The sequence below is a fragment of the Microtus pennsylvanicus genome, chromosome 7 (genome assembly GCF_037038515.1).
Source record: "Microtus pennsylvanicus isolate mMicPen1 chromosome 7, mMicPen1.hap1, whole genome shotgun sequence".
Classification (NCBI taxonomy): Eukaryota; Metazoa; Chordata; class Mammalia; order Rodentia; family Cricetidae; genus Microtus; species Microtus pennsylvanicus.
This window is the reverse complement of record NC_134585.1, coordinates 19,567,669-19,591,330: the sequence shown is the minus strand read 5'-3', so window position 1 is coordinate 19,591,330 and position 23,662 is coordinate 19,567,669. Positions and strand designations below refer to the sequence as shown.

General features: G+C 36.9%; 1 protein-coding gene across 4 annotated transcripts in view; it reads left to right on the top strand.

Moving 5' to 3' along the window:
* The window catches only part of Ctnna3 (catenin alpha 3), a 1,278,003-nt gene that overhangs the window by 1,050,962 nt on the left and 203,379 nt on the right, over window positions 1-23,662 (top strand). The window lies entirely within an intron of this gene.

The window sequence follows — 23,662 nt, the reverse complement described above, 5'->3', positions numbered from 1 at the left end:
TTTCTTCTTTTTTTATTATAGTATTAACAATTTTTATAAAACCCAGAAATATTCTTCACTGACAAAGGGAAATTGCCCATCACTGTTATTCATGGTATTCTATATTTCTCATCAAATGTTGATTTATTCTTTGTGCCCCCAATCCATTCTTATGTCTTCATGTCTGTCTTCTCTGGTATAAGCATACTATTCATCTTTGACTTGATGGTTTTGATCAGCATTCCAACAATCTTTCATTTTCAAACTTCCCAGTGTGTGGAAATACTTGTTTTGAATTTCCTCTGTATCTCTAACAAAGAGCATCTGCTGTTTTAATTTTGCACGGCAGTGCATCTGGTCACACAGTAGGCTGTCTATTTGCTTCTTACAGGTTTCTGAAGGTATTGTGAAGATGATTATTAGCATTGCCTAGCTGGTATATATTCAAAAGGTCCAAATTGGAAACACACAAAGCTGATGTGCTCAGGTAGCTGTTGCCCCATTTTATAAAAGAGAAAGTCAACGGAGGTCATTGTAAATGAGCCACTTGTATAAGTGAGTATTTGTTTAAACATTATGACTTGTTTTGCTTAATTTTGGTGTGCTCAGTTGGCATTCTTCCTTCTATGTTATAAGTCAGCCTTTCCAAATGTTGATACTCTATCCTGATTGTTAATTATTGATAAACTTCTATGTTTGTGTTCATGACATCTGCTTATTCATCTGAATGGTGGGGCCAAAATGCACATACCACTGTGTGCATGTGGAGATCAGAGGACAACCGTGGAAGCTAGTGCTCTTTTCCATTGTGTGAGCTCCCTGAATCAAGCCCAGGTGGTTCCATCTGGTAACACTCCACCTAACCTGCTGAGCCATTTCACTGACCCAAGTAGAGCACTTCTTTTAGAGCCTCAAATCTCTAAAGTATAAAATGTTAGGGAGTGATTATTATAATCCAGACTTTACAACTGAGGAGCCCTGAATGCAAAAAATATGCAAATGAATAAATTACTGCTCCAAGCAGGGACACAAAAGTTACACTTACAGGCTATGCATTTATTGGGTAGCTCTTGAGTATGCACAGACAGATACAAACACATTTCATTGGCCATAATTTAGTATCCTTTTCCTACAACAGCAAGCGGATGAATTTAAAGTTTGCATATTGGACAAACATAATATGCGGCATTTATATTATGAAAATGTATCTACCTGAACAGTGAAGTAGAGAGTGTAGTAATATACATCAGGCGTGTCATGTACAACACAGTATGTTTAGCTGAAAGTGAGTGTGATAAATGGAACAACAAGCACACCAGTATCAATGATGCCTGGAACTTGTAAAACAAATGCTTCCATTGAAGTAAAGCGTGTCTGAAAGATGTTTTAATTCAAATAGTAATTGCTGAGTAAACTGTGAAACGGGGCTAATGTGACTCAAGGCTCATTTTATTTGTAAATAATGACAAGATGCTGTTCCATTGTTGAGGTTTTTGTTCTTTTCTTGAGATTTCATAAGTCTTGATTTTCTCAGTGCAGCTTTGAAGAAAATCATCAAAATGTCCTACTAGTTCCTTTTACAAAGGCATATATACAATATGGGAAACTGAAGATAGGGCATGATATCACCTTAAGTTTTCATATTCTCTAAACTCAAGAGAATAGCAAGTTTGGCATTTTTTGATCTTACTTGCTTTTGTTAGTTTGTTTTGATTTTCTGTTTTTGTTTGTTTGTTTTGTTTTGTTTTGATTTGAGAGAGAGAGACAGACAGACAGAAACAGAGACAGGGAGGGAAAAAGAAAGAACATGAAATTGAGTGAATTGGGAGATAGTGAAGATATGGTAGGAGTTGGGTGAGGGGAGAAACATGTTCAAATATATTGTTTGAAACAATAATAAAACATAGAGAATTTTAAATTGAAATGTGTACTTTATAAGCTAGCATCTAAATGAAATGTGATTAATTGATGAAAGAAGCCTTCATCTTATCAAGAATACCTTCTAATCAGAGTTCTTCTTTTGTTCATGCTGGCTGTGGGCTCTTGAACTGCTCACAACTGTCAAGGCCAGTGCTTGAACTCAGAAATCTAAATTATCACGATACATCGTGTCATTGCAGCTCCTTTGTCGTTAGCATTTCTATTCAATCCTAAATCCTCATGAAAATTCACATTATTAACAAATTTATTACAGATATGTAGCACAACATTTTCACCTTAAAAGAGATAAACAATTATTATGAAGTCATTTAAAATCAATGTTTCAAATGTTACTCTTAAAATTATGCCTGCAATGCATATAAATTATTAACTGACAGAAGAAAAGCAAAATCTTTAGTAATTTTTTCTCTTAGAAGTATTTGCAAGATCTTTTTGGCATTTTCTATGTAGACTTATAAAAATAAGACACACATATTAATAAGTGGTACAAAATGAAGTGTATTAGATTGTACATATTATTTTATATATTTAATTCTATTTTATTTCAAATCTGTTATATATTATTTTCAGATATAGCTTGACTTCCTCCTGCAAACTTCATTTATCCTTAAGTTAATCATTTCATACTAGCTATTATGTGTGTGTGTATCTAAGAGAAAATGATGTAGTAAGATCATGGACGAATTCCTGTCCCAATCAACTTAGAGGTTGTAGGCTCTAGCTCACTCTGTATCCCTTGTCTTCAGATTGGTATAACTTAGCATTCATGATCTGTAACTCCATGAAATTCTGAAAAAATGGAGGAAGTAGAGACAAGTCACTTAAATGCTCTAGGGTTTACATCCCTACCAAAAAAAAAAAAAAGGAGAAAAATCAAAGAACAGAGAATGAGCTTGAAGTTAGTTGGGTAGAGAAGTGGGTAGAATCTGGGAAGATTTGGAGTAAGGAAAAAAATCATCAAAATACATTGCACAAAAATTTTTAAATAAAAATTTTAAAATGAGTTTATAGTATATTTTGAAAAAGTCATTAATTGAACAAAACTAATCTTTAATATGGAATCATGTTTAATATCCTTTAATATGAATTAGAAAATATGTAATTAGATACTTTATGGATTTTAAAGTTGTATTTATGGTTGTTTTATATATATGAATGTTCACCTGCCTGTATGCGCCAGGTGTGAACACTGTACATAGATGTTGAAAGAGGGCATCTTATCACCTGCAACTGATACAGACTGTTGTAAACCTTGGGCCTTAACCAGAGCAATTAGTGCTCTTAAATGATGAGCTGTCTCTGCAACCTCTAGTTTGTATTTTTAAATAACCATCGTCCCTAAAAAGAACTGCTTTAAAAACTTTATTTTCATATATTACACAAATCAATGTAAAAGTGCATAGTGTAATTATTTTGGAAGGAGTCATAGATTCCAAAAGTTGGCAAAATAATTAAAATAAATGATAAACCCATTCTACTACTTTATCAAGAATCAAAGCACGAGGGCCAGAGACAGGGTTCAGTAGTTAAGAGGGCTAGAGAGATGGCTCAGCAGTTAAGAGCACGTGTTGTTCTTGCAGAGGATGTGGGTTGCATTTTCAGTACCCACATGGCAGCTCACAACTATCTCTAATTTCAGTTTTCAGGGATCCAACACCCTATTCTGACCTCTTCAGGTACCAGATAACACATGTGGTACACTTACATAAATGGAGGAAAACACACATAAAATTACGAAAGCAAAAAAGCATTTTTTAAAGAATCAAAGCATCATAATTTGAAGTCTGAATATTTCTTCTATTTAGAATTTGTCTTAGTAATTGAATAATGCTATGCAATTTAGTAAATCGCTATTATTTTTACAGCAAGATGTTGTAATATTTCTTTGAGGGAGAAAGATTTACCCTCTTCTATTTTCATAATTTGAACGAGACTTAGCTTGACCCAATAGGCCATTCTGCATTCATTTATTCTGTAGGTCGTTGTTGTAATATTAATATTACATATGCAAATTTTTATTACAAAAATTCATTACTGATCTCACGGAAATGGCATTTTGCGAACATAATGAAGCAAATATTAACAAAGAGGCCAATAATGTCTTCAAATTGCTAAGAAGTCTGTCTCTTGAATGAAACAGTTTGCTCAATTCAGATGAAGACAGAACAGCATTGGGGCTTGCAACGAAACATTATTCCTTGATCCTTACAGTTACAATATTACCTTTAACCTTAAGTACTTCTCTCAAAATTTCCATAAAGGAGCCTCGGAATTCTAGTTGAAAATTAGCTACACAAAAGTGGGCTCATCACAGTTTCCCTCCTTCCACTGCTCACATCTCTCCCCTACCTCCCTTCTCCCCCAGATCTACTCCCCCTCAGTTTCCCATCAGAAAGAAACAGGTATTCAAGAAAAAAGCAACCGAACATGACAAAACAAAATACAATAAGGCAAGCCAAAAGCTCTTATTCTGAAGCTGGATGAGGCAACCCAATAGAAGGAAACACGTTTGATAGCAAACTGTGATCATTTGGATGAGAATGACCCCAAGAAAGCTCATATATATATATATATATATATATATATATATATATATATATATATTTGAATTCTTGCTCCCCAGTTGATGAAACCATTTCATGAAAGATTAGAAGGTGTGCCTTATTGGAGGTATTGTTTCACTATGGGTAGGGTCTGAAAAGTCCAAGCCATATCCAAGCACTCTCCCTCATCCACTATCTCTCTGCTTGTAATATACAAATTAGATACAAGCTCTTAACTATTCCCTGCTTGCCTGTCTTCTACCATGTTCCCTGACATGATGGTAATGGACTTACCCTCTGGAACTGTAATCAAGACCCCAATTAAATACTGTATTTTATAAATTGCTTTCACCATAAAGGTAATTAGGTCACATATATTTAAAATAAAAAATTATATTAGAAGAACAGAAGCTCTAGCTAATATACATATTGTCCATTTTATAGATAGACATAAACAAACATCTCCCTAGTCTTCCAACATCTATAGATTAATACATTTCTCTGTTTCTCATAATTGTGTGGTAGATTTGCATGTTTGAAGTTAGTGTCATATAAATCTGTACAAATGATAATGAGCCTAGAAAGTCCACAGTTGAAGCAAGCCAGATGAGTTTGGGCATGGTAGAAAGTTAATCTGGGAAAGGTGCAGTTTGTCTGGGTATCACATCCACTTTGGCCGCATGGGTGAGGACTGCGTATCAGTGTGAAGGAAAATACATTATTGATAATTTTACATTTTTATTGAAACTTACACGTGATCCCACCTTAAGATTTCCTACAGCTGATGGATTTTATGATGGCCACCAGGTGCCACTCCAAAGGAGGAGATGGCATCTATTCATTGAATTCCCCAGAAATGTCTTGCAGATTAAACATTACCAAATATTTAGATAATTACCACGACTCTGTAACATGTTAGACCTGTCTGTTTTATTACAACATAGTCTCATGTGTGACATTTCTAAGAATTTACATCTGTGCTTTATGTTTATACCTTATCAGTTTTGCATGAGATTGGCCTAATTCTGTACGAATTTACTTATCTGGGGAAAAAGAAAACGACATATTAAGAAGATAGACTTGATTATTAAGAAATCTGTGTCTCTCTGCTTTACTCTGTCTCATTTTCTTGACTGATAACCCCCACATCTTCCTTAAGTTGTAAGGATTAAGAAAAGATAAATGAGAACATAACCCTCTCAGTCACCCCAATTAAGACTCTAGGCAGCACAAGGAGAGGTGTAAAGTCTGCTTTATTTTTTCATTAACCAGAATGATCTTATTTTCCCAAACCCAAGATAGGAAATGGGTACATCAAATGAATTGAAGTATATGTTAGATAAATAGGACAGATGACTGAATTATTCAGCATATAGGTGCATACTATGGGTCTAATAAATGATACATTACAAATAAATACAAGTTTAATTATGTACTTACATTTATTTTAGTATAATCAATGCAAAGTTTAAAAGCCCAACTTGTGGCAGCTGGAGAAATTGCTCAGTCATTCAAGTACGTAGCTTAAGCCTAGGACAGGGGTATGAGATAAACAGATCACTGGCGCTTTCTGGCCAGCTAGTCTAGTTAGCTGGATAGCCCCAGGTTCAGTGAGACACTGTCTCAAACAAACAACGAACATAAGGAGAACCAACGAGGAGGAAACACCATGTTCTAGTTTCCCCATACTCATGCACACATGCACTTCTATGCATGTATGTACCAACACCAATCCAAAAACATAAACTGTAAGGTTTTTTTGAGACAGAATTTTATTGTGTAACAGCCCTGGCTGTCTTGCAACTCACTCTGTAGACCAGGGTGGCCCCTAACTTATCCATATCCCCTGGCCTCTGACTCCCAATTGCTGAGATTAAAGGCATGCACCACCACCACCTGGCTTTAAAAGGAAAACTTTATATAATGAATAAAAATAGCAGCTTGATATATTTTTGATAAATTTTTATCTGCCGCTCTTAATAATCCCCAAATTATGTTTTTTTTAAGCCACAAAATTAAGTGCTTTTTATTTTTCCTTGGCTAGAAATATAGATGTATCCTGGCTTGGTCCTGTGGCTAATGATGTCACAAATCTGCAATCAATATGCTTATGTGTGCTGTCTGAGGGCTCAATTAGGAAAAGTTCTAAACCCAGGATCTTATGGCCACTGGGGGCAATCTATTCCTACTGGAATGTTAGACTAGCCACTGGATAAAAACCACCTGTGATTTTTTTTTTCTTTTTGATCATAGAAGCCTCTCCAAAGAGTAGCTAATAAACTTCAGACAGCTCTAACAGAAAGGACATATCAGGGAAGAGACAACATGTAGGGCAAACAGAAGTTAGCAGTCTTTTATAGTATTTTGTTCCCATCACACAAGTCAACAGTTCTAGACTATACTCAGATCAAAGGGGCTCAACACAGTTAAGAATACTAAAGAGGTAGGTATCACTGGGGGCCATCTTTTTTTTTTTTTTTTTTTTTTTGGTTTTTCGAGACAGGGTTTCTCTGTGGTTTTGGAGCCTGTCCTGGAACTAGCTCTTGTAGACCAGGCTGCACAGAGATCGGCCTGCGTCTGCCTCCCGAGTGCTGGGATTAAAGGCGTGTGCCACCACCGCCCGGCTACTGGGGGCCATCTTAAGATGTATTGACATGAACTGCAAAATTATAGTGGATCCATATAGTAAGTTTATGACGTCAATTAATCCTCAATATGGATTTCTCATTTTTCCCTTTCAGTTTATATAAATGTTCAGTGCAATTTTACGAAATACAGAGATTTGTATGAGATGGGGGTACAGAACATCAACTGCAATTCAGGAACATAGTTTGAATTTAGTGGTGTCGATGTACCCAACTTTATGGGTATTGTAGGTAACCCAGTATTTAGTAATGAGAAATGGACTCTACCTTAGGAACTATATTTGACTTATAACAAGTATATAAATATTTGAGTATATAATTATTTGCCAATCATTTTACTAAGATATCATGCCTACAGAAAGATACAAATACATTTTTCTTGTGTCATAATATACAGAAACACCAAAGAAATCACTCTTAAATTAAGAAATAAAATCAGATCAGTACCAAGTCATACTCGCTATGCTCACCCCGTCACAGCATATCTCTGTCGCCATAAATTCATTTTACATATTTTTTCCTATTTTAACTATAGAGTTACATTAATTAATTGTGACATTTTGTTTCACAGAAGTTCACTTCTCTTGTTTGGAAAGTTTTCTGTTCTTCAGTTATTAATATCACTGGTGTTAATATTCTTTTGAATATTACTAGCCACCTTATCATTGTGATCAAACAACTTAAATGAATAGGGATTATTTTAGCATACAGCTCAGGAATATAGTTCGTCATGATAAAAAAAAGACATAGTGGAAGTGTGGCAGCTGTTTGTCGAAGGTCTTATTATATCTCAGTGTTTCCAGAAGCACAGAGGGATGGACAACCCAAAAATAGGCTGTTGTCTTCAGCAGCTAGCTCATATTTATACACTTTTGCCATTTAGACCCAGCATCTGTAGGTTACATAATTCCCTAACACAGTGTCATTTGCTGGAAACCAACTGTTCAAACACATGAGCTTGGCACATTTCACATTTCAACCAATACACAGATAAATACATTTCCAAGACTGCATTTGAGTGGAATGCCTGGATCAGTGGTGTGACATATGCAAATTCAGAATATACTGCTAATTTCCAGGTTACACATTAGTTTCATACTGAGACATGCACAAGTACCTTAATTTGATTCACATTTGTGTCAACCTGTCGTAGCATTTAATAATTTGATACAATCTCATCTATTTAGTGTTATCATGTTGAAATATATGTTTTCTTTACACATGTGGGAAATAGAGACATTTTTGTTTGTATTGGTCATGTAAAATTTGTATTATGAATACCTATTTAATACATTCGTTTTTAAAAAAATGAGTTCCATGATTTTAAAAATTGATTCTTAACATGTTTATTCAGTTAAAGAAGTCAGGGAGGCAAATGCTTGCATCTTGAATGCAAATATTTCTTTGAATGGTATATCTGAAAACAATTTTTATTTTGATGTAACCAGTATGTTAAATGCTTATTCACATTATTATTGGTGGATTTTGTGGCTTCTTAAAGAAATAATTGCTGGGTATGGGATATCTCACTCAGGATGCTTTTTTTTCTAATTCTGAAATTAATTGTTATTATTAAGATAAAAAATGAATGTAGTTTTCCGATGTGGATTTTCTATAGTCCTATTAACAATAATCAAATCAATTAACTTTCCCCACTGTTTTAGTTATTTTTTTTATTGTGTAAAGAAACTCTCAAGCAATTTATAAAGTAAAGCGTTTAGTTGAGGACTTGTTTATAGTTTCGGAGGTTGAGACCATGACAACCAGAAAGTGGACCATAGAAGTAGGCAGGCTGGCATGGTACTGGAGCAGTGGTTGAGAGCTTACATCTGATTCACAAGTCTGAAGCAGAGAAAGAGAGAAAGAGGAAGGGAAGGAGGGAGGGAGGGGGGAAGGCAAGGGAGAAGAGAGAGGAGAGCAGAGACTGAGATCTAGGAATGGCTTGGGCTTTTGAAATCTCACATGGATCTCAAAAAGATACTTTTCCCAAGAAGGCCATACCTTCTAATCTTTTCCAAACAGTTCTACTAACTAGGAACCGAACATTCAAACATAAGAGTTTATGCTCATTCAGACACACCCACTATTGCAGGATCAATTTTGTCATGATGATTTACTGAAATATTAACTTTAAAAATATCTCACCATCTAATGCATACATTGCTTTATTTTCTTTACCCAATATTTACTATTTTTGATTATCTTCTTTTCTACTTAAATTTCAGAATCACTATTTTAAAATTGTACAGAAATTCTGGGAGTTTTATGTTTATCACTGTTGGCATGTGTAGTCCCAACATTCAACAATGACCACAGTAAACTGTACTTGTTTTCTGTTGCTGCACATGCTTTGAAATGCATCACTTCATAAAATGCACACTTGTTCTTGAACTCTTTCTTCTGTCCATAGCGCAAGGCATCCTAGCTGCCTTTTTACTCAGAATCTCACCAGGCTTAAACCCCAGTGTTGGTCAAGGCAGCAATCAGAGCGTCCACCAGTCATTAGGTCCTGAGAACTAAGCTCTGAGGAGTGCAAACCCTTCAGAGTATAGCACAAACTGCATTTTTTTCATCCCCTTTGGCTTTCCTGACTCTTCTGGGCAGACGGTGAAGCAGTATTTATGCCTCAGAAGTAGTAGCACAACACAGAGATTGTTCATTCAGCAGTTTAGTTCAGTCTGAGATCTGAGAACCAGGAGGAGGAGTCGAGAAGAGTAGGGGTTTCCTTCAACAGCTGTGATGGTGTCAGCTTTTCATTGCTGGTGTCCTAGGAAAGAGAGCTAAGTCATACATGCATTTGTAGATAATTGGATGATAATTATTAGTTTATTTACTTCAGTTGGTATACTCAACTTTTCTAGTAAATGGGGAGGGTGGTGTAAAGTAACTCTGTTAATTTAAAATACACACCCATTTCTAGATGTTTCGTTTGGTGTGCTCTTTGCTTTGAAATGGGTGTGCTGACTAAACCCACTAATTATATCACAATGGAAAGATCTTAGTGTATTATGAGGAGAAAAGCATTAAAGCAGGAGAACAGAGTGTTCTTATTGTGTTAGTTTACTTCCTGAACTCTTCAGAGATTTTTTTTCAGTGCCCCACTAATGTTTCAGGAAAATGACTGCTTGCTCTTAAATGATTTCTAACTTCCTTGAAATAACACAAGTAGTTGAGATCCACGAGTGCTATGTACCTTCTTTTTATTGTGAAACATTTCCACAGTGAAGGCTTCCCCAAATCAAAACCTCCTCAAAAAACAAGAAAACACAAAAGTAAGTCAGGAAGGCTTCTGAAAACCCTTACGGTGCGTAAATTCCACCGTACATGTAGTTTTAATTGCTACCAAAAGATTCCTTGATGAAGTAAACCTGTCTCACCTGTTGTTACCTTGTATCTGAAGAGAGCCACCGCTTCATTCTCCGGCTTTGTTGATTCAGGCCATTTGTGAGGATGGGTCAGCAAGTGCAGACCAAGTGCTTTACTTTCCATCCTTACTTTATGACTGACACAGGCTGTGCAGTGAGGCGATGCTCATGTCAGAGTCTCCTCTATACTGTTTCTAACAGGAAGAAGAAAACAGAAAACCGCATGCTGAAAGCAAATATTATAGAAGATAATTATTACAAACTTCATTGTGATTGAGAAAAACAGCATGCCATCTTCAGGCATCAAGCAATCTAGAGAAAGTATTTTATAACCCCGAAGATAGGAAGGAGAGGAAAACATGAAATGTAGCAGGCATATATTGAAAGTTCACTGAATGAATCTTGTTTGAAATGAGATATCCCTCTTTTAACAATTGACATTCTCAGGAGACACAGAGCCAAGACACAGACCCTTTCCCCCACTTCTCTGTCATACACACACACACACACACACACACACACACACACACACACACACACACACACACAGACTCCCTCATACTCTCTATCAAACATACCTACTCTCACCCTCTAACGCAGATACCATACACGCACAAACTAAATAAAAGGATGTGAAAACCAGATCACCAGATCATATCTTAGAGCCAAATCTTTTGGTGATAGGCCCTGAGTAAAGTAATATAAGGTGATTGGGAATCTCTTAAAAACCCTATTTTGTTTGAATAATCACAGTTATTTTTGGTTGAATTCTCAACATAGTGTTTATGTGGTGGGCTACATTCTAAAATACAGCAAAAATGTAAAATTCATTGTGTATTTTCCTCCAAAGAATTTCTATAGAAGAATGAGCATGGTTGCCTCCTTTCATAAGCAACACCTCTCCTAATACAAACGCACTCAGAGCACCATCCTGCTTCCTGTTATGTGCTAAACACTACCCTCCAGACACTTCTATTTTATTCCTTATTCAGATGCCAACGTTTGCATTATTTATCCCAAAATCCAGAAATCTTATAGACAAATATTCTAGCAAATCATGTTTCATGAATGTTCTTAATGTACAACTTAAAGGAATTGCAGAAATTGTCTCTAAAATAAAGAGACAATTTTAAATATGGCTTTGAGGCAGATGTAAACCAAATACCTAATTACTTTTGTCTCACATAACTTAGTTCATATAAACAACATGAAGTTAACACAATTATAGTAACACTATAAAAGTCAAGAGTATTTGTCCACATAATCTTTGCTTAGAAGAAAATACATAGATGTAGAGAAAGAGCTTTAGTTAGGAGTATGTGGTATGTAAAGCCCTATAACAATTTAGTACACTCATTTATTTTTATGTCCTTCTGCTAGACTTTAGGACCTTTGGGAGTTAGGATTTCTGTCTGTGTTTGCCCTATTTTCCTTACTTTCGTTTTCATCCTTTAGTCCTTTCTATGATATTTAACACAAATCAATCTATTGCCTTTGAAATAAATAAATAAGTTTGAAATGGTTTTGAGTATAAGGACCAATGAACTATTTGTATTCAAGCCCACTAAGAGGAAGGGTCCGGAAAGGAGCAGATATCTTTGATAGCCAGAAGTCTTTGCTGAGTCAGTCACATGAAGAGGAGTTGTCACTCTGATTATAGACTGTTCAGATTGAGTTTTATATACCTTTTATTACTCCAAAGCATGATTACAATAAAAAATCCCAAAATAAAATTAAGGAAGGAAAGAAGATTCAAAGGAGACAGGGACTAAACAGAGTTGATGGACATCCTAAGGAAAGTAGAGATGGTTATTTTTTAATAAAGCTTTCAATGCTCTGAAAAGAATAGCTATAATCAATACTTTTATATCATCAAGGTAAAGTATTTTAATTAAAATTATAAAAGACCAGGGAACTATTGATTGGCCAATAACCCAGGGCTTAAAAAATGCAAGACTTTCTCCTATAATTGCACTTAAGCTACAGTATGTGGCTATCTGTCTCCTTTATGGCAAAACCCACAAACGCAATAAATTGTTTGCAAGCATTGTGATTTGACTATTAATACAAGGTTTTTAATGAGCCTTAATAATCAATAAAATTGAATCAAATTCCTATAGTAAATAGATGACATGGACTATTCTCCTGGCACACTGAATTGTTTTGTCCATGCAATGAAAATATTTTCTCTGGACTAAATCTTTCACAATTAAATTGACCTGTTATTATTTCATTCAGCTGATTTAAATTGAATCATGCTCCTGATTACTAGATACTACTTATAGTCTCTAATATGTTAGGGTAGATGTCATAAGATGATGCTGAAAGAGCCATGCAGAATTTGCAGTGATGGCATTATGAAGCTCAACCGACTGCCAAGATGAGCAGGTCCTTCTCTAGTTATTATGGTTCACTAGTTATTATGGTTTCAGTCCAGCTGCTATGTTCTTTTGATGGAGCTCCACTGTAGACTGCTTGCCTATTATACAGGAAGTTCTGGATTCCATCCCTGGCACCACACTGAACAAAGCGCAGTAGGGTACACCTATAATCCCAGCATTTGGGAGGTAGAAATAGGAGTATCTGAAGTTCAACATCATTATTGGTTACACAGCTCCTTTGCTTAGTAACTTTCCCTCTCGCCCCATATCTCTATATTTATAATATGATATATGTAATTATATATAATATGATATATAATATACAAACAGATATATATGATATATTAAATTAAAAAACAAAAAAAATTAAAAAAATGTTTCAAAGAGTCAGGATGGATAACTCTGCAGGTAACATGTCCACAAAGTAGCCAGGAAAATATTACAGATATCTTGATTACAGTGTACACCACTGTTGCTTTTATTATATCCTTAAATTCCAAATCAGACAGGGAGAATGTTCAGGACACTTTAGTGTATCCGTGACACATTTTTCCCTTCAGAATTCGTAGTCTGTCTTCAGTCCCATCCTTTGGATGATTTCAAAGTCAATGTCCTATTGTAAGTCTGTATTTTGCCAGGACTCTGCTTCTAAATTAAAACATTTGCTTTATGTATATGAGAAGACAGCTACCTATGACTAGCTTTCACAGGAATAAGGGCGTGTCTTATCTCATGGGTTCACGTGGGCCCTCTTCTAGGGCTTCAGTGTTGAGGTCTTTTCTCATAGGGTACTTAATAATATTATTTCCCATCGTTAAAAATAATAGATAATGTATAAAGAAGAAGAGAAAAAGATTCTGTCCACTTATGGTCTCATCATAGAATTACACCCTGCCACTCTGTTATAGTTTATTGGATGAACATTCCAACCACAGTAAAGTGGTGTGTTTCAGGCTGAGTGGGGCTGGGTAATACATGATATGGGTAATATGGATATGACTGGAAGGCAGATGTCCTTGGGGACCATCAGGAAATACTGAGGACTGTTTATCAAAGCTACTACGTCTTGCTATTTCTTCGTATTTAGAAACACTAATATAAAACAGCTAAAAAAATCTCCTCATTAAAGAAAAAAATGAGTAATTCCTTTTCAAAAACATGAACACATTTACCTTATGACCCAACATTTCTTTTAGAGCAATTAAAAGATACATCACATGAAAATATGTATATGATGGATCATAGCAACTTTATCTGTGATAGTCAAAAGCTGGAAGCAATCACAATGCCCTCCAACATGTAAATCATTACATAAACTGTAGGCCACCATAACTTAGAAACACTGCTTATCAATAAAGTGAAGGAGTCTATTGTGTATACAATAATTTGCACAGGCTGTAGGAGTGAAAAGGTAGGAAAGTAGTCATGCCCAACAGGTCATTCTGTATGAGAAACTTATATTCCATTCATTCATTACACATTTTGCTTTTGAGTCCACAAATTGTAATTCACGGTATACACACCAAGTCACAGAGAAACAGAAGTACATGGAAAGGTAGAACAAAAGAATCCCTCTTGAGGGTGTTCACAGAATGTCTCCTTTTCCCTAATGACTCACTCCTGAGCTGAGAACCGTAGGGAAGCAGGCTGGAATGACCTCTGAGGGAGTCATCCCATTGCACAGAGAATCTCCTCCATCCTCACACAGAGGACCTGCACATGGATAGATGAACTTATGTGTGTAACTTCTACTTCACCCTAGACACTTCTGGGAGATGCTAATTGTCCCAGCAAGTAAACGTCTTGTACCACAAAGACAAGGCTAATATAAAATCAGGAAGTTTTGTGCTTTCTAACTTCATGAATAGAAAATTCACTCATGTAAAAGAAAAGAAATATGACAGAGTTTCATGTACCCCAGGCATGCCTTTAATTTCCTATGTAGCCATTCATAGGATCCTCCCAGTGCTGATTGGAGTTACAGGCATGGGCTTCCACACCCAATTGAGTGTCTGTTTTGCTTCTCCCTTTCCCAAAATACCATAATCTTAAATCATATATTAGAAGGCCAGAAGCTGCTCTAATAAAAAGCTGTATTAGAGATAGAGCCAGGCGGGGTGGTGCATATACTTAATACCAGCACTCGGAAGGCAGAGGCAGGCAGATCTCTGTGAGTTGAAGAGCAGCCTGGTCTACAAAAGCTAGTTCCAGGACAGGCTCCAAAGCTACATAGAAACCCTATCTTGAAAAACCAAAACATAAGAAGAGAGAGATAGGAAAACATTTAGACATTTGAGAGCAGTGGGTATATTTTTATTGAACTCTGCAGTAAAAATTAACATTTAATTCAAATTATTGTGCAAATAATATTTAGGTTAGCATTTATAATATGCTCTGTTTAATTTATAGTTGTTTTTTAAAAACTAATTATGTGTGTTGTATTTTGTGTGTCCTTGTGTATGAGTACAACTGCCCCAGATGGGCCATAAGAGGGCATCATATCTCTTGAACCTGCAGTAACAGTCAGAGGTGAGTCACCCCAAGTGGGTGCTGGAAATCAAACTCAGGTCCTCTGCAAGAGCAATGTGAACTCAACTTCTAAACTATCTCTCTAGCCTTCATGTTTTATTTAGTTTAAACGTTTCATAAAGAGATACCCTTTCCTTTGTTATATAGATTGTTTTCCCTAACACTTATAAATAAATATTGTTTACATTTTCCAGTGTTTTAATTAGTATCGCTTTAATTCAAACATAATACCACACACACACACACACACACACACACACACACACACACGAAACATGATGGATACTGGATTCCAATGTGTAATCACAAACAATACTGTGCATTTAAATAAAAACTGATGTCTGTCAAACGAATATGCTGTTTCTCAAATTCACATGTAAACCAAAGATTTGACCTCCTGTTTACCAATATTTCTAAGAAAGAAAAAGAAAGCGCAGCTTAGGCAGATGTGACACCCACTGCTCATTTCACCTCACACCTTCCTTTTGGTTAGCAATAGCTGTAATGTTACCCTGAAGAGAAGCAAATGGGTAGAACACTCCCTACCCTGTGTGTTTGGCCCACCATCAGAATCCCTGGCAATGGAGTATGCTAAATCTTGTTTCTCTACTGTTTGCTTTTACTCAAGTTCGCAGCTGAAAACAATACCAAGAGCTATAGCTCTTTCCCATTAATAGCCTACACCCAATAGACCCAGACAAGGCTTTTGGCTATCAGCTGCCACACCCCCAAATTTGCTCCTATTCTACTTTAAAATTACATTTAAAATAGCTCCCTTAACTCCATTTTTCATGAAACAATTCTAAGGGAAAGATATTCATTCTCCCTTAAGATATTTGGGTAAATATGCCTAGAGACAAAATAGAAAGTCCACTTTGCAAAGCAACACATATCAACCCCATAAATGGGAATTGGGAATTGAGGTACCTATTTCTTCCTTAAATGTGCTGGGTAGCCTAAGTCTCTGGAAAGTCTAGGAGTCTGAGTTTAGTTTGCGGTCTGTGGAGTAGTTCAGAAGTGCTCGAGGAAGCCAGGTTGAGTTATTACCAAGATTCGCAAAGTAGTTCCGGCAGTCATTGCCATCAGCTGAGCTCCCACGCTATTACAAGAAAATAATTGAAACCACGTTAAAGATCATGTGTTTTTATCTACCTGAAGATCTCAGCAACAAAAATGGTATAGATTTCATAACATCTATACTTATCAATCCATCTAGCACAGATTGGAGTTTGTACAAAAGATCTTACAGTTTTACTGTGTTTGAACACTTGATACTCATTCGGTGGTGACGTATATGAGTGTGTTTTTTTGTAATTTATTTATTTATTAAAGATTTCTGTCTCTTCCCCCCCACCACCTCCCATTTCCCTCCCCCTCCCCCAATTAGGTCCCCCCCCCTCATCAGCCCGAAGAGCAATCAGGGTTCCCTGCCCTGTGGGAAGTCCAAGGAACCCCCACCTCCATCCAGGTCTAGTAAGTTGAGCATCCAAACTGCCTAGGCTCCCACAAAGCCAGTACGAGCAGTAGGATCAGAAACCCATTGCCATTGTTCTTGAGTTCTCAGTAGTCCTCATTGTCCTCTATATTCAGAGAGTCCGGTTTTATCCCAGGCTTTTTCAGCCCCAGGCCAGCTGGCCTTGGTGAGTTCCCAGTAGAACATCCCCATTGTCTCAGAGTGTGGGTGCACCCCTTGTGGTCCTGAGTTCCTTAAAATCCTTAGAGATGGAGCCTTGATGAAAGAAGTATGTTACTATATAACAACTCGTCTCACCATTCTCCGGACATAATAAGAAAATTAAATCAGGAGTATAGTGCTTAGAATGGATGCTCAGTAGGATATGTTTATAAAAAGTTGACAGCTGAGCTAGAAGGGTAGCTCCATCATTAGGGAGCTTGCTTAGAATGCTTATGGTCCTGGGTTTCACCCCAGCACATAACGTAGGCATGGCTGTGCACACCTTTATCTCAGCATCCTAGAAGTCAAGGCAGAAGGATCAGAGAGTCAAGGTCACTGTGGGGTAAACAGTGATTTCTGAAGGTAGCCTGGGCTACATGAGATCCTTCTAAAATAGCAGCAAGATAACTTGGATATTGACATGTTGAGTCACAAGCGCATGGACCTTGGACTGCTTAAAGCATAGATATTCTACAAAATAGTAAGCTTTTAAGGTGAGGCATTGGGAAATAGTAAGAAGTGAACCCTGGCATAGCAAATGTTAGAAATTGTGTAGAATTTACACAGTGGGTGGGACGCTCACAGTTCCTATATCACATCTTGATGCATATGTATATGGAAGAGAGGGAGTTGTTAGATGTGGCAGAGATAAAGGAGAGGCACAGGGAGAAGGATACAAAAGAGATGAGGGTAGGTATTTAAAAAAGTGTTTGAAGACTCTTCTCTTGAGCCCCCATCGCTGCAGGCCCGCTGGTGTCTCCAGTTCCTCACACCTGTGACATTCTGTGGCAAACCCTTCATCATCCCCTGCCACAAACACTCATGCTGGTCTATTGCCCTCCTGGGTCAGACCGTGCAGGGCTATAGACTGACTTTGCTAATGCCTTTATCATGGCTGCCTTCTGTGACTTAGGCCCTTCAACATCAGGGCGAGAAGTTATTGTTAGACTCCAATGCACCCTTATACTCAGTAACCACTCCCTCCCTCAGGCTTTTCATGAATGAGGTGAGAGCCAGGCCAGCATATTCCCAACAGCAGGTAGCTTCTTCTAGTTCTTTTTGTACTTGGGTTGCTGTCTTGGTTTGGGGTTAGAAAGCTCCCTTGTGTCCTCTTTGGTGTCAAAGGTGTACGCACAGCATAGTTCTCTCTAAAATAATCTCCTAATAAATGCTGCCCATGGCTGCTCAGGCCATTTCTACAGCCATTTAGAGCTCTAACGGGAGAGAGGCGGTAGAGTAGCATCACTCACGTTTTATATTCTGTGTGAGGTCTAGCACCTGCCGTGGAACTCGGTATCTATTATATCTTCATGCTTTGGCCCGAACATTTCTTTCTCTCTTCTTTTTTTTAATTCTTCAAACTGCTGCCCTCCTGTGTTGATTGTGTTTCTATGCTGGGAAGCATTCTGGGAAGGAAGCCAGCTCTGAATTTACATTGGTCATCAATCAGGCGATTCATTAAAGTTACTGCATAACTGAACGTCCCCACACGTCGCTTCCCTGAGAGTTACCACTTAGTACTGCGGATGCCCCAGGGAGACCTGGCTTTATGGCACATGTTGTTTCTGCAACGTAAAAACTAAGAATATTTATGAGTGCACTGGCCACCCAAGAATTTCAGTTTCCTGTATGCATATCGAGGCCTGGGCCTTAGAGAGATCTCAGAAATAATTCTACTGTTTTCAATATTATGTGGTGAGCAGATTCTGCACTATGTGGGAATTGTTCCTACAAACCTTTACAGCTAAGAGAGGACTCTGAAATGGAAGGTATCGGCTCAGGACCCCCAAGGCTAAGTTCTCAGCACAAAGGAGATTCATTTTCCCCAGAAGGACAGAGGGCAGGGAAAAGGAAACTAAAACAGGAGATAGAGGATGGAGGAGAAGAGGAAAGGAACAAGGGAGAGGGGGGAGGAATATTTTCCCAGAGTTACACAACACTGCCTCTGGATAGAGGGGAGAGAGAATTGGCTCATAGGCAAATGGTGGTTTAGAGAGATAAAATGGGAACCCCCATGTTAAGTTGAGGATGTTTATTTTAATTAGGCATGTTAATTAGGGGAACCAAAGGAAGCTTTTGATTTCTGGGCTTTAAAACTTAGATAGCTGGAGCTTGGTGGTCAGCCTCAGGAGGAGGATGTGGCCGAAGAAGGGAACAGACCTCTGTGGCTAGCTTTAGCATGTAGTCTACTGGTTTGTAACAAGACAGAGGGAATCTAGGCCTGTCAGAACCATGCTTGCTATTGTCAAGCTGGCCAGAGTCCCTTCAAGCTCCTGTTTGTCCTTTATACTTATTGTAAAATTTTACAGATGTTCAGCAGAAGCCTAATATATTTCTTTTTATATTATGGAACACATTCATTGTGTCATGGTATTTAATGAGTTTTAAGTGTTATATTTGTATAAGACTAAAGCTCTGGCAGTGGCCCTCCACCTTCCTGAGGCTGTGACCCTTTAATACAGTTCCCTGTGTCATGGTGACCCCCAACCATAAAATTATTTTAATTGCTTCTTCATAATTGTAATTTTGCTACTGTTAGGAATCATAATATAGGCATCTACTATGGAGGATATCTGATATGCGACCCCTGTGAAAGGGTTGTCTAGCCCCAAGAGGGGCCACAAACCACATGTTGAGAAACCCTACTTAGAGGAAACAGGGTTCTCAAGTGTAGACCTTTGTTAAGTATAAGAAAACGACCACCACAACAAAGAACCTCTAATTGCCTGGAACTTAAAATTCCCAGAGATGGTAGAAAGAGCTATGCAGTGGAGGCCCTGGGACTGCCCTGGGTCTGTAAACTCAGCCTTACTCCAAAGAAATCCATTCTGATTGCTAAACCGCATACACCCATACATCACACAATTACTTGAACAGGGTTTTTCTCTTATCAGAATAGAAATGTAACTTTATACTCAAAGTGTGACCCCTCAATTCAATAGGTGTGCATTTTACTTAAGATTCTCAAGCTGATGCTTTTGCTTTCTTATTTGCATTATGAAAAATAAACCAAGCGGCTTCAAAAGCATGGCCATTTAATTTCCCCTCTCACATTTCTCGGTTGAAATCTTGCTTCCAGCTACAGCTCAACCTTGGCTCTCCATTGTGTGATACTGTGTGTTTTCAGGGACAACGATTTCTTTCCAGTGAGAACTGGACCAGACAAATATGATGTTATTTATTACCATTATCTAGCAATATTGACACTTTTGCTCAGGTTTTCTGCATTGTGTCTGGGAAGAAGTGATCTAAGAAAGTGCCTAGGAGTTACTAGAAGCCATTTAAGTTTGTACTTCCTTTTCACCATCTGTTACCACTGAATATGTAAGGTAAAACACATCAGCAGGCTGGTTATCCTTTTGTCTTTCCCATTCTTGAATGGCCACACAGTTAAGTCCCTTATCTTCTCACTCTCCATCTGTCTGCCTGGTTCTTATGCTTGGAATGAGAAACCATAATCATGAGCTGTTTTCACCTTCTCCTGGGGGTCGTCTGTTACCTGGGAATCTCGAGACTGTAAATGGTTGAAAAAATTGAACGCTGATGACACCACTTTTGATACCCGCCCCCCATTTTCTCATTAAACGTTACAGAGAAGTTCACTGCTGCTGATACAGTAGTTGACTATGACTGGAAGGAGCGCCGTGTTGGCAGGTACAAATTAGATCATCCTGGACTGGTTTTGTGTTTTGCTGTTTCAGCTGCCACAAATGACTACAGCAAAATACATTTCTTATTAATATGAATAAATAAGTCAGGTAGAAAATTACTTTAAAGACACTGGCTTTGGCATTGCACCAGGGTTTTCTGTTCAGGTGAATGCAGGAACCTGACAGGAACATCAACATCACCATCGGCACGGGTCTGGTGCAAGTTTGAATTTATGTGTTGGGAAATCATTTGATAATATTTAAAAAGCGATCACAAACCCTTTTGCCTACCCCATTTCTCACTCCTGCCATAATTGGCAATGTAATAGCAATGCTTTAAAAATTAGAATTGTTATTTGGCAAAGTAAGTACTTATATTAATGGCATGAATGAAAGATGGGCTCATTTTTGCAGCTCAAAAATAACATGAATAAAAAAATAATGGAATTCTGGAAAGGAGTTTCTGAAGTTTAATACTTATGCAGATAACTGAAATATAGAAGAAGCATGCATTGTGTATTTTTGCTCATGTTCTAAGAGTAACTATATATATATATATATATATATATATATATACATATGACACACGTTATTCAATCTATTGACATTTCATGGATAGTTTCATTAATTTGTCGTTTTCATTTGAAGACCTCAGTGGTCTCATCTTCTCTGAATGTTTCACTCATCTGAAGCAGTTTTCCTGATGCTCTCATTATACTCAGACTGCTCTAGTCCACACGTCTGCAAGCGATGCTATCCTGGGAAATTTAGTTCCCAAGTGGTTGGTCAATCCTACCCACTCATCCACTTTGTGGGGACAGTGATCTCTACAGGAGAGCCATTTACTTTGATGAAATGATTTCCAAGGCATTTACTTAAAACTGCATTCAATTGTTAACAAGTGTAAGATAACACCCAGGAATATGTACTAAATCGTTGTCAAGTTTACTCGGCTTTTTTCTTTTAAACTCATAGTAGTGATGCTTAGAACAACTTCAACGTAGAATCAGTTGGCTGTTCTTAATGCTTAAGTATGAAAAGAAAAAACAAACAAATAAAATTGGGAATGCACATGGGGAAATAACTGAATTTCTACTTACTAACTAATATTTTACACAATGAAAGTCTATGTCCTACAATTCAGTGTGTTCAATAAAGTTTTTATGCTTCTACTTGTCAAGTTGTAAGAAGTTAGCAATATCACTTATATTTCTGGGGAGTATTTGGGTTCAAATTAAGATAATGGGGTTTGTTTAATACCTTCTGTATCATTATCCCATGGCAAGTGGCCAATAAATGATTATCTCTGTTGTTTTTAAAATAAATTTGTAGATTTTTATATGGTTTTAGTCATCACTTTTAATCCTTAAATGTTCTTGTAAGGATGCACAATAAATAATATACCACATATAATAAAAAGCCATGTGAAAAAGCAAATTATCACTTTATTTCTATTAATAAAATCTCAATGAAATTTTAAAAAATTAGAAGTGGTGAAGTCACTATGTATCAGGCAGCATATACTTTCCAATTTAAAATAATGCCCTATGTATTTATGAGGAAAAATTGTGTCCTTAATTAACTATTTATCCATTTATCAGTCCCACATTCAAATGGATCTTTTTCTATTTTCACCTTTCATACAATGGTGAGTTTTAAAGTTTTAATTTTCTTACAAGTGACAGCATAGAAATCCATTTCTAATTTTGGAGCTGAGAATTCAGAGCATGACTAAGCAGTCATAGAACCAAATGACAGAAGACATCTAGATTCCCCAAAATATCTTCCAACAGATAGTACGTGTGATGCAGAGGGGAAAAAAAGTTGCTGGAATAGTACCGGAAAAAATAAGCACAGTGGAGTAAAAATTGATATTTCTCAGCAAATATGTGTCTCAAAGAAAATAAAGTTTAGTTATTGGATAGAACAGTGGGAAATGGAAAAGTTGTGAATATTTTAAAACAAGTTTGTCGACATGTCCGTGAGCTTGAGAAGGTGCTGACAAATTTTTAAGATGAATTTCATATCATAATAATTATCTTCTTTTCAGATTCATTGGTCGATTGATTCTTAGTTCAGTTTTGTGGCATGGAAAGAATGCAATTCAAAAAAAATGTTGAATTTATGTTTTTAATAATGCCATTAGGTACTGTTTATTTTTCAAGTTCTCCTTGGTTTCCACTCTTTGTTCATCACATCACATGTCCTGTTTCTTGAATAGGCATTAACAGCTCTATCAGGAATAAGCTTAAACTGATATAAATCAGACTAGACAAGGAGGCTAATATTTAAGCTGATAGACCCCATGGTGTGATCTATGATCACAGCAGAAACCAAGGGGAATCCAAGAGGAAGGTGTGGTCTGCCACATCTGGGGCACTAAGAACACAGAGACACTAATTATAGGTGCCAGGGGACATGTCATTGTTGTGATGAGATTCGTGTCTGCAGAAGGTATTTAAAAGCAAATCTTTGATGGGGGAATGTTTATCTGACAGGCATCAGGGCTTAGAAAAGTTTTAATTGGGGAAGTACTCATAGAATCATTCCAGGTTTAATTCTTAGATCTGATAAATAAAATTGATTAGCTTGATGTTGTCTATTTTTTTGTTAATAATTTTTCATTACTTTCTTAGGCTATTGGGTCATCATCTAGTCCAATAAGAAGGGGACAGAATGAATGAGAAATGCAATACAAAATAAATGAAAGCATACTAGTTGTTAATGAAAGTCTGGCTTACATCAATTGATGTCAACAGTGGTAAAAGCAGACTGATTTATCTTACATTTTTCTGACTAATTCATAATAGGTCATCTCTGCTTTCCCACTGTTGCTAACACCAACTAAGAGGCTAATTTAAGCAGGTGGAGATTTAGGGTTGAAGATTTATAATAATGATGATGTAATAGAGACGATAATTTTATCTTCATCCTCAAGTTGAGTGTATTTGGAA